The sequence below is a fragment of the Piliocolobus tephrosceles genome, chromosome 3, assembly GCF_002776525.5.
Source record: "Piliocolobus tephrosceles isolate RC106 chromosome 3, ASM277652v3, whole genome shotgun sequence".
NCBI lineage: Eukaryota > Metazoa > Chordata > Mammalia > Primates > Cercopithecidae > Piliocolobus > Piliocolobus tephrosceles.
Window position 1 is genome coordinate 48353384 of NC_045436.1, and position 12244 is coordinate 48365627.

The window sequence follows — 12244 nt, forward strand, 5'->3', positions numbered from 1 at the left end:
CAACAACAAGAGTTTCCAGGCAAACAAAACTTCAATAACACTAGTCTTTTTTTATGATGATGATTGTCTGATAGCATTAAGTACATTTCTTTTTTGAAACAGAGAAATACTATCAGCAAAGTAGATGATTTGATGACCTCATCAGGTGTGTTATATAGTAATGGGCTGACAAAGCACTTGGCACCAGATGCCTACAGGTCAAAGCCATATAGATGCTACAAACCTTGCTTTCGTTGTGTTTTCTTCTCTCAGAGGCTAAGAAAAACTTGTATCATGTAAAAAGAGGACTCTTTATACTAAATTTGTATAATAAGGAATATATATATAGCATATATGTTACATATATATTTCTTACAGAAATGTTACACAGAATACATGTAAATCTCAAAATGTAAAATAACAATATGTGTGTGTCTGCCCTTCATGTTTATAATTGTGATTCTACTCTACAGTAGTCATTTCCTTGCATTAACTATATAAAAATTATTTTGGCTTCAGAGTTGCGTGAGCTATTTAAAGAGTCTGTTGCTATTTTCACTCTGACTTTTATACCTCTGTTGAACTCATAGGTTTTTCTCAAAAAGAGCTATGCCCTCTTAACCAGTACATCCTGTGGAATCCTAGGAATCCACAGTTGTTTTCTCAGGACTGTGCAAGCTTTCAAATTTGAAACACAGTTACAGAGCATTTCTTCTCTCTCTTTATGGTTTCTTATGTTAACTCAGATGTAGAATCCTTCATCTAGCCCAGGGAAGTTGCACTGTAAAGAGATTTTACTGTTTCGATGTTTAGAATAAGTTTGTTCTGTGGTTCCATTAATGACTTGGTCCTCACTGATGTAAAAAGCTTGTAGACAATGTTGAATAAAGAAACCAAGAGACCAAATACAGCATTTATGATGACTTCCAGTAACAATTATTTGGCATCTTTTGTTTTAATTATAGCCTAATGACAATATCCCAAAGACTATAGAGTTTCACATTTCATGAGTCAGTTTAAATTTCTTCATTAATATAAACACTATCAGACAATGTGCTAAGTACTAATGTTGTGAGACTGTGTTAGTTCACCTTCTGCTTTTTCTCTTTGAGGAGTTATAATGTGATAATCTTCTATACCTCACTTATGGCTTAGCTAATACTTCACCATAAATTCTGGAAGCATTTCAATTTTGTATTGAAATAACTGTTTTACATAAAAGCATTTGATCCTATAGTCATATGAAACATGCCAAAGTGTTTACACTTTCATTTAAGGTTTGGGAGATACTAAGTGTATTCATTTCCTATTGCTATCATAACAAATTATCACAAATTTAGTGGCTTAAAACAATGCACATGGCCGGGCATGGTGGCTCATGCCTGTAATCCCAGCACTTTGGGAGGCCAAGGCAGGTGGATCACGAGATCAGGAGATTGAGACCATCCTGGCTAACATGGTGAAACCCCGTCTCTACCAAAAAATACAAAAAATTAGCCAGGCGTGCTGCAGGCGCCTGTAGTCCCAGCTATTCGGGAAGCTGAGGCAGGAGAATGGCATGAACCCAGGAAGTGGAGCTTGCAGTGAGCCGAGATCACACCACTGCACTCCAGCCTGGGCAACAGAGCAAGACTCTATCTCAGAAAAAAAAAATGCACATTTACTATCTACAGTTTTGTAGGTTAGTGGTCTGACACAGGCTTCACTGGACTAAAATCAAGGTGTTGGCAGGCTTGTATGCCTTTCTGAAGCCTCTAGCGGAGAATTATTTCCTTGCCTTTTCCACCTTCTGGAATATGAGGCCGCCATATTCCTTGGCTCAACATCCCCTTACTTCATGTTCAAAGAAATCCTAGTCATATTGGGAAGGTAAAGACCCAGTTCCTCATATCTCATCACTTCAATCTTCTCTTCTGCCTGTCTTCCACCTTTAAAAACCTTTTTGATTTAAGGTCAGGGCCTACATTAGTCCATTTTCAAGCTGCTGATAAAGACACCCAAGGCTGGGTAGAAAAAGAAGTTTAATTGGACTTACAGTTCCACATGGCTGGGGAGGTCTCAGAATCATGGCGGGAGTTGAAAGGCACTTTTTACATGGGCGCTGCAAGAGAAAATGAGGAAGAAGCAAAAGCAGAAACCCCTGATAAGCCCATCAGATCTCATGAGACATATTGACTACTATGAGAATAGCAAGGAAAGACTGGCCCCCATGATTCAATTACCTCCCCCTGGGTCCCTCCCACAACACGTGGAAATTCTGAGAGAAACAATTCAAGTTGAGATTTGGGTGGGGACACAGTCAAACTGTATCAGGTACTTAGCAAATTTAATTCCATTGGCTACTTTAATTCCCCTTTGTGATATAACATAATACATTTGCAGTTTCCTCGAATTAGGACATGAACACCCTCAGGAAGCCATTATTCTGCCTACTATACTAAGATAAAAATTTCCCTCAGCTTTATTCTGTTATAATTAACAAATAAAAACTGTATCTACTTGGTGTTCAATGTGAGATTTTAATGTATGTATACTTGTGAAATGATTAAATCAAGATAGATATTTAATACTGCCAAAAATCTCTGTCCATGAGCCAGGATCTCGTAAGCCTATCAATTTAAACCCTAGGTACGTATGATCTAGTTTATAGAGTTTATTCAGTACAATAATCCTCATTTCCTGTAAAGATACAACTATATGCAGTTGTAGAAAAACAAGCACTATAAGTTTATATCCAAACTATAAACAGTTTGGATAAGCTGAGTCAGCAATATACAGAAGACCCCTGAATTAGGTAAATAACTAAACCAGATGATACTCAGCATTTTCAAACTTTGCAAATCTCCTAAGGACCTGCAGAGATCTGTTCTTTGTATTTATACCTTCTCAGCCACCATGAAGCAATAGAGACTTAACTTTTATTAGGGTACAGATATTAGTAGGAAGAAAATGTTTTCTCATCAAAAACTATAAGATTCTTACAAGTTAGCCTTGAACATCTCTGAATATAGAACTATATCTTTTAAAAATTAAGAAAAAAGAAGGATCACTGATTGCCCTGGTTTCTCCTGACGAGCAAAATCTATAGTTACATTAAACTGTCAATAACAATATATTTAAAAACTTATAAATATCTACTAAATGTAAAGGTGGTAGTAAGAATTATTTTTAGTTTACTGATGAAAAACCACTGACAAGATTTTTTAAGGCAAGTTTACTAATATTACTAAGTTTATTTTGTTAGGAATAGATACACACAGTACTGCAAGTAGTTTATTGCCATGCATTTTTTTCTTTGGTGGATTAAAAACACTAAAAGAATCTTTATAAACATGGATGAAAAATAATATTCCAAAGGAAAGTCATGTCTAATGGACTAGTTTCTATGCATAAAAATATATCTGGATCACAGCTTTCACCTCAGCCAGAATAAAGCAGCATGGATCAGATTTACTCTCCCACTCGAAAGAAATTTAAAAACACACAAAATATATGAAATAACATTTTTTAAGATACTAGGTATCAAGTAATTCAAGAGACAATAATTCCTAAAAGATGAAAAACGAATAGAGTGAGTCTTGCAATTACCCAAACTTCTACCTTAAGAGATTTTGCAGGCCACGGTGTAGGGTGGCGAAACCCAAGTAGAGCCCAGTGGACTCCCTGAATAGAAAGAACTGAGTCTGAGTGGACTTGCAGCTCGGCTTATTAATGTAGTGTGGAGTTTATAATTTATGTAAAATGTAAAGCACATGACAAAGCATGAATATCCAGAGATGAGAAACAGGAGAAAAAAATGTATAAATTTACAAGAATTAAGAATGTATAAGGCTCTTGTACAGTACATGAGATGTTAAAATATCACTTGAAGAAAGGCTGTGATAAGTTAAAGATTTGTGTACTATAAACTCTAAAGCAACCACTAAAACAATAAAACAGCAAACTATAGCTTATAGGCCAACAAAGGATATAAAATGAAATCACAAAAAAATGTGGTTAATCTGAACAAATTTTTTTTAAAAGAGAATATAGAAAACATAGACAATGTGGGACAAACAGAAAGCAATAGCAGGGTGATAAATATAAACTGAACTAAATGATAATCATATTAAATGCAAATGTTCTAAACACCCCAATTAGAAGACAGATTGTCAGACTGGATAAAAATGCAAGGCCCAACTATATGCTGCCTATAAGAAACTTACTTTGAGCATATAAGCACGAATGATTAAAAGTAAACGGCTAGAAAAATATTAACCACATTTAAACTAATCAAAAGATAGCTGGAGCAGCTATAAAAATATCAGATAAAATAAATTTCAGAACCAAGAATATTATTGGGGATCAGGGTGAAGGAGTTATTTCATAATGATAAAAGGCTCGATCATAACATAACAATCCTAAATGTTTATTGCCTAATAGCACACCCATTAGAGCTAAAATTAAAAAGATTGCATACCATATGCTGGCAAGAAAAAAGATAAGTTGTCTAGAAATGTAACAAGATACAGTCATTTTAAAAAACAGTTTGGCAGTTTTTTTAAATATGTTCTAGCCTTTCCACACCTACACATTCAACCTAAAGAAATGAAACCATATATTAATACCAAAACTTGCATGTGAATATAAATAGCAGTTTTATTTGTAATAGCCAAAAACTGGAAACAGCCCAAATGTCAAGAAACAAGCAAAAGGATAAACAACTTGTGATATAGCTATACAATGGAATGCCACTCAGCAAAAAAGGGAATGAACTACATGGGTAAATCTCAAAATAATTAAACTCAGTAAAAAAAAAAAAAAAAAAAAAATCCAAAACAAAAATGAGTACATACTGCATGATTCTATTAATATAAAATTCCAGAAATACAAACTAATTTGTAGTGACAAGAAACAGATTAGTTGTTGCCTGGGTCCAGAGTAGATGGGAGTTGAGAGAAGAGACTGGAGAGAGGGATTGCAAAAGAAAATTTTGGAGTGATGAATATGTTTATTGTGGTGATGATTTCATGGATATATACATATGTCAAAATGTGTCAAACTGTACTTTTGAAATATGTGTAGTTTATTGTACATCAATTATACCTCAATATAGCTTTAAGAAAAAAAGAGTGAGGGCCAGGGATAATAATTTCAGTAGACAGCACAGACTGCAGGAAGCTATAATAATTGAGCTGTCTGGCAACCACAGCATATATACAGAGAGAAAATTCAAACCATTCCTCTCTTATAAAACCACCACCACAAACACACTGGCCAAATTTCCACATGTATTACAATAGCAGTACCATCTTAGGCTAAGATCATTACTCTCACACACGGACACCCATAGCATAGCATGATTTTCACTGACTTGTTGGTTAAGTTCTAGGTTTCTTTCTTTCTTTTTTTTTTTTTACTTTTTAAATGGTTTTATTTTATGTACAAAATAATGAACATATGTTGTACCCATAAATTCTACTTTCCAAAAACAGGAGCTTTTTAAAAGAAAACCACATAATAACTTTTAAAAGGTGCTGGGATTACTCTGCTTCTAGATCATTGCTGAGCTAGAAAAATGTTTGTTCTACCAGGAATCACAAGTTAGAACTGAATATTCTCCAAAGTGGAAATTCTAGAGTGTAGTGTCACTCCAGGCAAAGATTATTCAGTTCTCATCCCCAACATCCACAACTACATATGAGAAGGGTTAAACCAGGTCAAAACAGTCCAGCATAATTAGGTTTCATCAATCAATGTCATTATGCTCTTCTAAGATGCAAATAAACCAAAACAGGAAATACTAAAATAAAAATAATATCTGACACTGCCATACAAATTTTTAGTTCCTTTTTGTATCCCCCCACCGTAACATTAACAAAGGGAATATTTTACTGCAAAGAATATTTTATTTTATACGTCACTAGCCATGAATTTTTGCCATTAGTTACTATACAAATGCTGCCTAGTGCCATTATCCACATGGCATAACCATTTTACATCCACAATTCACTTCTATAGTTATAAGCAGAATTTTCGTGATTTACTTAAGTACATCTATCAGTGAAGATTTAACATTGAGATGCAATCTAACATCTGTAATATCTGATGTTATGTAGATGGCAATGTAGGAAAGATGTATTTTAATTGCTTTTCATTTAAGTGACCTTATGTAAAAAATAATTTAGTAGTTCCAAGTATCCAAAGGGCATTTTCAAATGTACACCAAAGAAATGGTTACAGAGATTTTTAAGGAGCATCTTCCATGTCCACATCCTCTTGTAACTGCTGTACCATTTTCTCTTCCAATTGCTTCCCTTTGCCTGCAAGAGGGACTTAGATAAGATAGATGTTTTGCTTGACTTCTTTGATATCCTGAACTTTCTGTAGCTATTTTTCTTCAATCTGTTCATTATAAATTTAGCTTGGCGTTTCTGTTTGATCTCTTCAACTCTCTTCATTGCATCAATAGTTTTATTCCATAGCTCTCGCTGGCATTTGATAGGTTCATTTCTACATTTTTCAAATTCAAATGAATTATCCACTGTAAGCTCTTTACCAGCTGCTTTCCAGAATGCTTTGGTTCGCCTAACTTTGCGAGGATTGCACTTCTTTTTGAAGTTTTTATGACATTTAGATTTGCAAAATCCGAACACCTTGCAATCATGCCGTGTCCAGGGTAGATGGGCCCCGAACAGAAATAACACTTTTCGATATGCATGCTGAACCCACATGGGACCCCACCAAACAAACGCCAAGCTTGAAAGGAAGTGACACCTAAGTTCTAGGTTTCTGCCCTATCAGAGATTTAACTACGAGCTACGATGTATTATGCCTAAAATAGTACAAAAGAATTCAGATGCATTTATCTAATTTAATCGTCAAAATAGCCTTCTGAGATATTACCCTCTCCTTATAGATGAGGAAGCTTAGGAAAAGATCTCAATATTTAAGAAATGATAAACCCAGAACTTGAAGCTGTATTTGATCCCAAAATTGAAAATGAATCAGTAAAATATATGCAAACATTTCAGTAATTTTGTATTGAAAATATCTGCTGCTCCTTTGAAATCAGTTAGGAAAATGATTAATTTATTCTAAAGGTACTGCGAGTACTTTTGAAAAATATTCTTTTAGAATTATACACAGGTATCTTCAAATGTAATAAATACTGATTTTTCAAACATTCCTACATTTAAGTAGGAAAGCTAGGAATCATTTGGAGCCAGTGATGCTGAGCTAACAAAGTAAAATCAATTTTGAACTGAAATTACCATACGCCTAAAAAAGTCAAATACCTTCTAAAGAAAATGTTGAATAACACAAATTTCATCAAAAAATATAAATCACCTTCACGATTATTTATTGATTTAAAGAACACATTCTAGGTTTGTTTATTTGAAAAATGTTTTCTTTGTTTAGGAAGTCCCTCCCCATGTAGAATATCCTTTTTCTTTTTTTTTCTTTTTTTGTTTTTTCTTGTCTTTCTGTCACCCAGATTGCAGTGCAGTGAGGCGATCTTGGCTCACCGAAACCTCCGACTCCTGGATTCAAGTGATTCTCCTGCCTCAGCCTCCAGAGTAGCTGGGATTACAAGAACCCACCACCATGCCTGGCTAATTTTTATATTTTTAGTAGAGATGGGGTTTTGCCACGCTGGCCAGGTGGGTCTCGAATTCCTGACCTCGGGTGATGCACTGCCTCGGCTTCCCAAAGTGCCGGGATTACAGGCATGAGCCATCGGTGTCCAGCCTAGAATATCCTTAAATCCTTCCACAGTGACTCCAGTTTTTATTCCTACCTTTTCGCATTCTACATTTCCTTTGTACTTTTCTTAAGCACACATTCAGTCAGCCTGGTATTGGTAACTTCTACCTGCGTTAGCCCAGTTTCCTCAGAAAATATGAAATGTGCAGTCCCACAGAAGCAGGAGTGAGTGAAGGAGAAACCAAGTGGTGAAGAGGGGAGAGAAACCTCACAGGGTAGAGCTCTGTATGGCCAGAGTCTGTGACAAGCCGATTTCTTGATTTCACAGGATGTCTTCAGCGAGAACATTTGAAGTTACTATGAAAGCGGAGAAGAGGGAATAAGTTTATCCACTAATTTCTGTTTCCCATTTGTTAGAGGTCACTCCTATGAGGCTTTACTATGCCTGCACTTCTCCATTACACAAAAGTGGACTGAAAGCAAATCCGACTGCATGTCATACCTCGGTGGCAATAAAAAGGTCCCCGGACATGTGACCAGAGATGCCATCAGTTATACCCACAAGTGACAAGAGGCAGTGGTCTCCACTGCTGCAGCAGATCCTTTAGTTTGTAGTGACAGAAGCAGCAGCAACAGTGCTCTGGTTCCACAATCACATTAGCAGCACAGGCAGTTTGCTACTAGAACAGCTCTAGACAGAGCAGGGTGAGGAGACTAGCCTGGCTTGCTCAGGGAGCTAAATACTGTACCCTACCTCTGCTGTGAGAATTCAAAGCGCCTATGCAGGTAAAGCAGCTTGGGCCATACAGAGAACACATAGCAAATGTTAGCTACTATTAACCTTGTATTGTGTCTTATTTTCTCTAATAAAATTTAAGCTTTAACAGCTTACATAATACTGTATTTACCTTTAAATCTTTCATCTGTCCTAGTATTCTAGTATTTTGACGATGGGCATGTAGCAAATGCTAACTGAATTTTTACCTGGATTTAATGTAAAAGTGCTGCTGTTTAGTGGCAAAATTGAGTTATACAAATCAGCAAATTGCAGTTAGCATATTATTTTGCTTTCCCACCAAAGCTCTTTGTCAAAAATGCCCAGGCCAGGTGTGGTGGCTCACGCCTGTAATCACAGCACTTTGGGGGGTCAAAGCAGGCAAATCACCTCAGGTCAGGAGTTCCAGACCAGCCTGGCCAAAATGGCAAAACCTTGTCTCGACTAAAAATATAAAAGTTAGCCAGGCACGATGGTGCACGCCTGTAATCCCAGCTACTTGGGAGGCTGAGGCAGGAGAATCACTTGACCCCCGGAGGCAGAGGTTTCAGTGAGCGGAGTTCAGGCCACTACACTCCAGCTTGGGTGACAGACTGCGACTCCATCTCAAAAAAAAAAAAAAAAGAAAAGAAAAGAAAAAGAAAGCTCTTGCCTCTATCTACATTGTATTTCTTATTTAAAATGCTTCCATATGCCTGATTTAGCATTGTACTATGTCTGGTTCCACAAAATATTATTAGGGATTAATATATTAAGCTTCATTCTTTGACTTATTCCCATTAGGCAAATAAGTAACCAGCCATTCTCTAAAGCACAGGTGAGCATGCTATATGGTCTATTCACTTTCGGAAATGGACTCGTACATTTTGCATGAGCAGAAGCTGGTAGGTGACTTATAAAGGTCAACCTTACATACATCATTACAGTATTCTAGCAAGGAGTTTGCCAAACCATGACCAAAACGCAGAGAAAGAAGCATATTTATCCCCATATAAGTGTCAACTATTAGATTCTGTATAGGGATAGTAACTTCATAGTTATTTGTCATGATGGGCCGTGTTGGGCTAAATTAGCCAGACCAGTCACTTAGTCACCACATGCATGGTCTGCTTTGGGAAGGATCTGATTTCAGCCAAGGCAGCTTTCTGAAGCTGGGGCAGGTCCTAAAGTTACCTGACAACTACCACCTCTATTAGTCTTGGTAATTATCTGGTGGCATGACCCAAACCCTCATTCCGAAGAGTCTAGTCACTATGCCCTTCATAGCCTGTGGCTGTTGGCTATGTCCATATATGTTCATGTATAGTCACAAGTGGGCAAAGGAGCACCTAGAAAACTCAAGTGAGTTGCTGGATTCCACTTATAATCCTCCCTATCCTCGTCAGGTAAGAGCAGCCCTACCTCCTTCTGATGAAGAAAGGCACTTATCTCTGCCAAGACAGTGACAGTCCCTAGACATAAAAAGTCACAAATACCAAGGTGTCAGGCACAGCTTATTATCCAATGGTGGTACTTACTGGGTGCCATGAAGAAAGGTATCCCCTTGAGGACATAGAATTCTAGTCATTCAGAACCCAGGAGTGTTGAGATGGGAAGCATAATGTTCCCCAGTGAATCCCTGGGAGTGGTGGCAACTCCTGCTTCCACCCCTAATTCCCATGGCATATTAGCTTCCTAGGGTTGCTATAACAAATTATCACAAACTGGATGACTTAAAACAACAGAAAATGTATTCTCTCACCATTCAGGAGGCCAGAAGTTCAATATCAAGGTGTTGGCAGGGTTTATTACTTTTAGAGGGTCTGAGGAATAATCTGTTCCATGCTTCTCTTCTCACTTCTGGTGGTTGCAGGCAATGCTTAGCATTCCTTGGCTTGTAGATGAATCATGCCAATCTCTGACTCCATCTTCTCATGGCTTTCTTTCTTGTGCATCTGTGTGTCCTCTCATCATCTTTGGATATGAGCCCACCTAACCTTTGGATATAAGCCCAACCCCTAAGATGTTAGCCTAACTAGCTAATATCTTAGCGAGTTACATCTGCAGAGACTCTACTTCCAAATAAGGTCACATTCTGACATTCCAGAAGAACATGACCTTAAAGTGACACTATTCAACCTACCACACATGCACCTTATCTATTGGAAACACATTGGAATAGGAATACCTGTGGGTCAATGCATATCTGGAACTTGAAGGATGGTATGAAATTGTTAGAGTATTGCCTCTGAATTGCTGCTTCAGTGTGTTTTCAGCACACCACTGCACCACATCATCAGGCAGGAAGTTTCCGGGTGGTGCACTATATGATACAGTGAATCCCATGGTCACAGGCCTATTACTGAAGCCTTCTTTGCTTTAAAGATGATTCCATGGCCTGACATATATTATGTAGGATTTCATGCCAGTGAATCAAATATTCCATAAGCCCCCAGGTACCAATGCTGGATGAGGCCCTGAAGGAAGGAAAGGTAAGCCTGTTCCAAGAACGTGGATCTATTCCACTGATAATGAACCACTAGCCTTTCTGGGGTGGCTGCTCTGATTTGTCTCCCCAAGTGATGATACCCCATCAAGGGTGCAACTGTTGCCCCTGCTGCTGACAGGTGACATTTGGCAGTGGTGGTAACTAGATAGGCCTTGGTAAGTTGGAAACCATTCTGTCTGCTTCTGGGAGTATATGAGTCTCTAAACGCAGATGGCATAAGCTTCCTCTATAACCCAGAGATGAGCACGGTGACTCTCCTGCTGTGGCTTGCTACAGCACAACTTATCCCATCATTAATATCTCCAATACAGTAGCATCACTCTATGGCCCAGAAAGCAGGGCTACTTCCACTGCAACCTAGACCAGCTGCAGAACTCGTACCTGCTGGGGGCTCCACTTAAAACAGGCAGCCTTTTGCATCAACTGTTACACTGGCCAGGACACTATCCTCAGGTGTGACATATGCTGCCTCCAGAACTCAGGATGGCTCACCAGGCATTGTGCTTCCTCCCTCAGAGTAAGAGAATACATGTTGTCATTTGCTTTATACTTTAGATCAGATGCATCAAACTGCCCCTCATCACTGGAACCCTGAAAAATTTGTGAGTATGGCAAAAAGTTTATAAGGTTTATCCACTGAAAGTTCATAAGCTTTATCTCCTCCCTCTGGAACACATCTCCTACCAAGTTCTCAATGGTCTAGCCACTTGTTCATCCAGCCTCAGCATAGTCATTATGTAGCAGATCTATGTTCTTTAGGATAAAGTGGTGTAGTTTACAAAACTATAAATATATACTGTTGCCCATTCTGTGTGAATGCGAATTGTTTCTGATTCCCTTCTCTTATTGAGAGAGAAGAATGCATTTGCACGAACCAAGATGATATTCCATATACTTGGGCCACATGCATCTGCTCTAACAAAGATACCACATCTAGCATAGCAGTTGCAATCAAGGATATTACTTTGTTGAGCTTGTCTATCGCCATCTTCTAGGATCCATAAAATTTCTGCAGGGGCCAAAATGGTGAATTGACAGATGTGATGAGATGATCATCTCTGCATCTTTTAGATCCCTAAGGGTGGTGCTGCATCCTGCAAGTGACACTATTGTATATTACTATCTGGTTGAAGTAAGAAGACACAAGGGTAGGCAGTGTCAGAGGCTTCACGTGGCCCTCCACACATGCTGTGAAACCACTGTAAGCTTAAACTTGCCCAGGACTCCTTGTATAACCCAACTCCTCCCTCATCCCCTACAAAGCAGCAACAGGGACACTATCTGAGTATCAATGTCAATTCAGATTCTGTGTTCAA

At 38.0% G+C, this 12244-nt stretch overlaps 1 pseudogene; it reads right to left on the reverse strand.

Moving 5' to 3' along the window:
• Positions 1 to 6207: 6207 nt before the first annotated feature.
• Positions 6208 to 6679, reverse strand: LOC111551924 (annotated as a pseudogene).
• Between the last annotated feature and the right edge of the window lie 5565 nt (positions 6680 to 12244).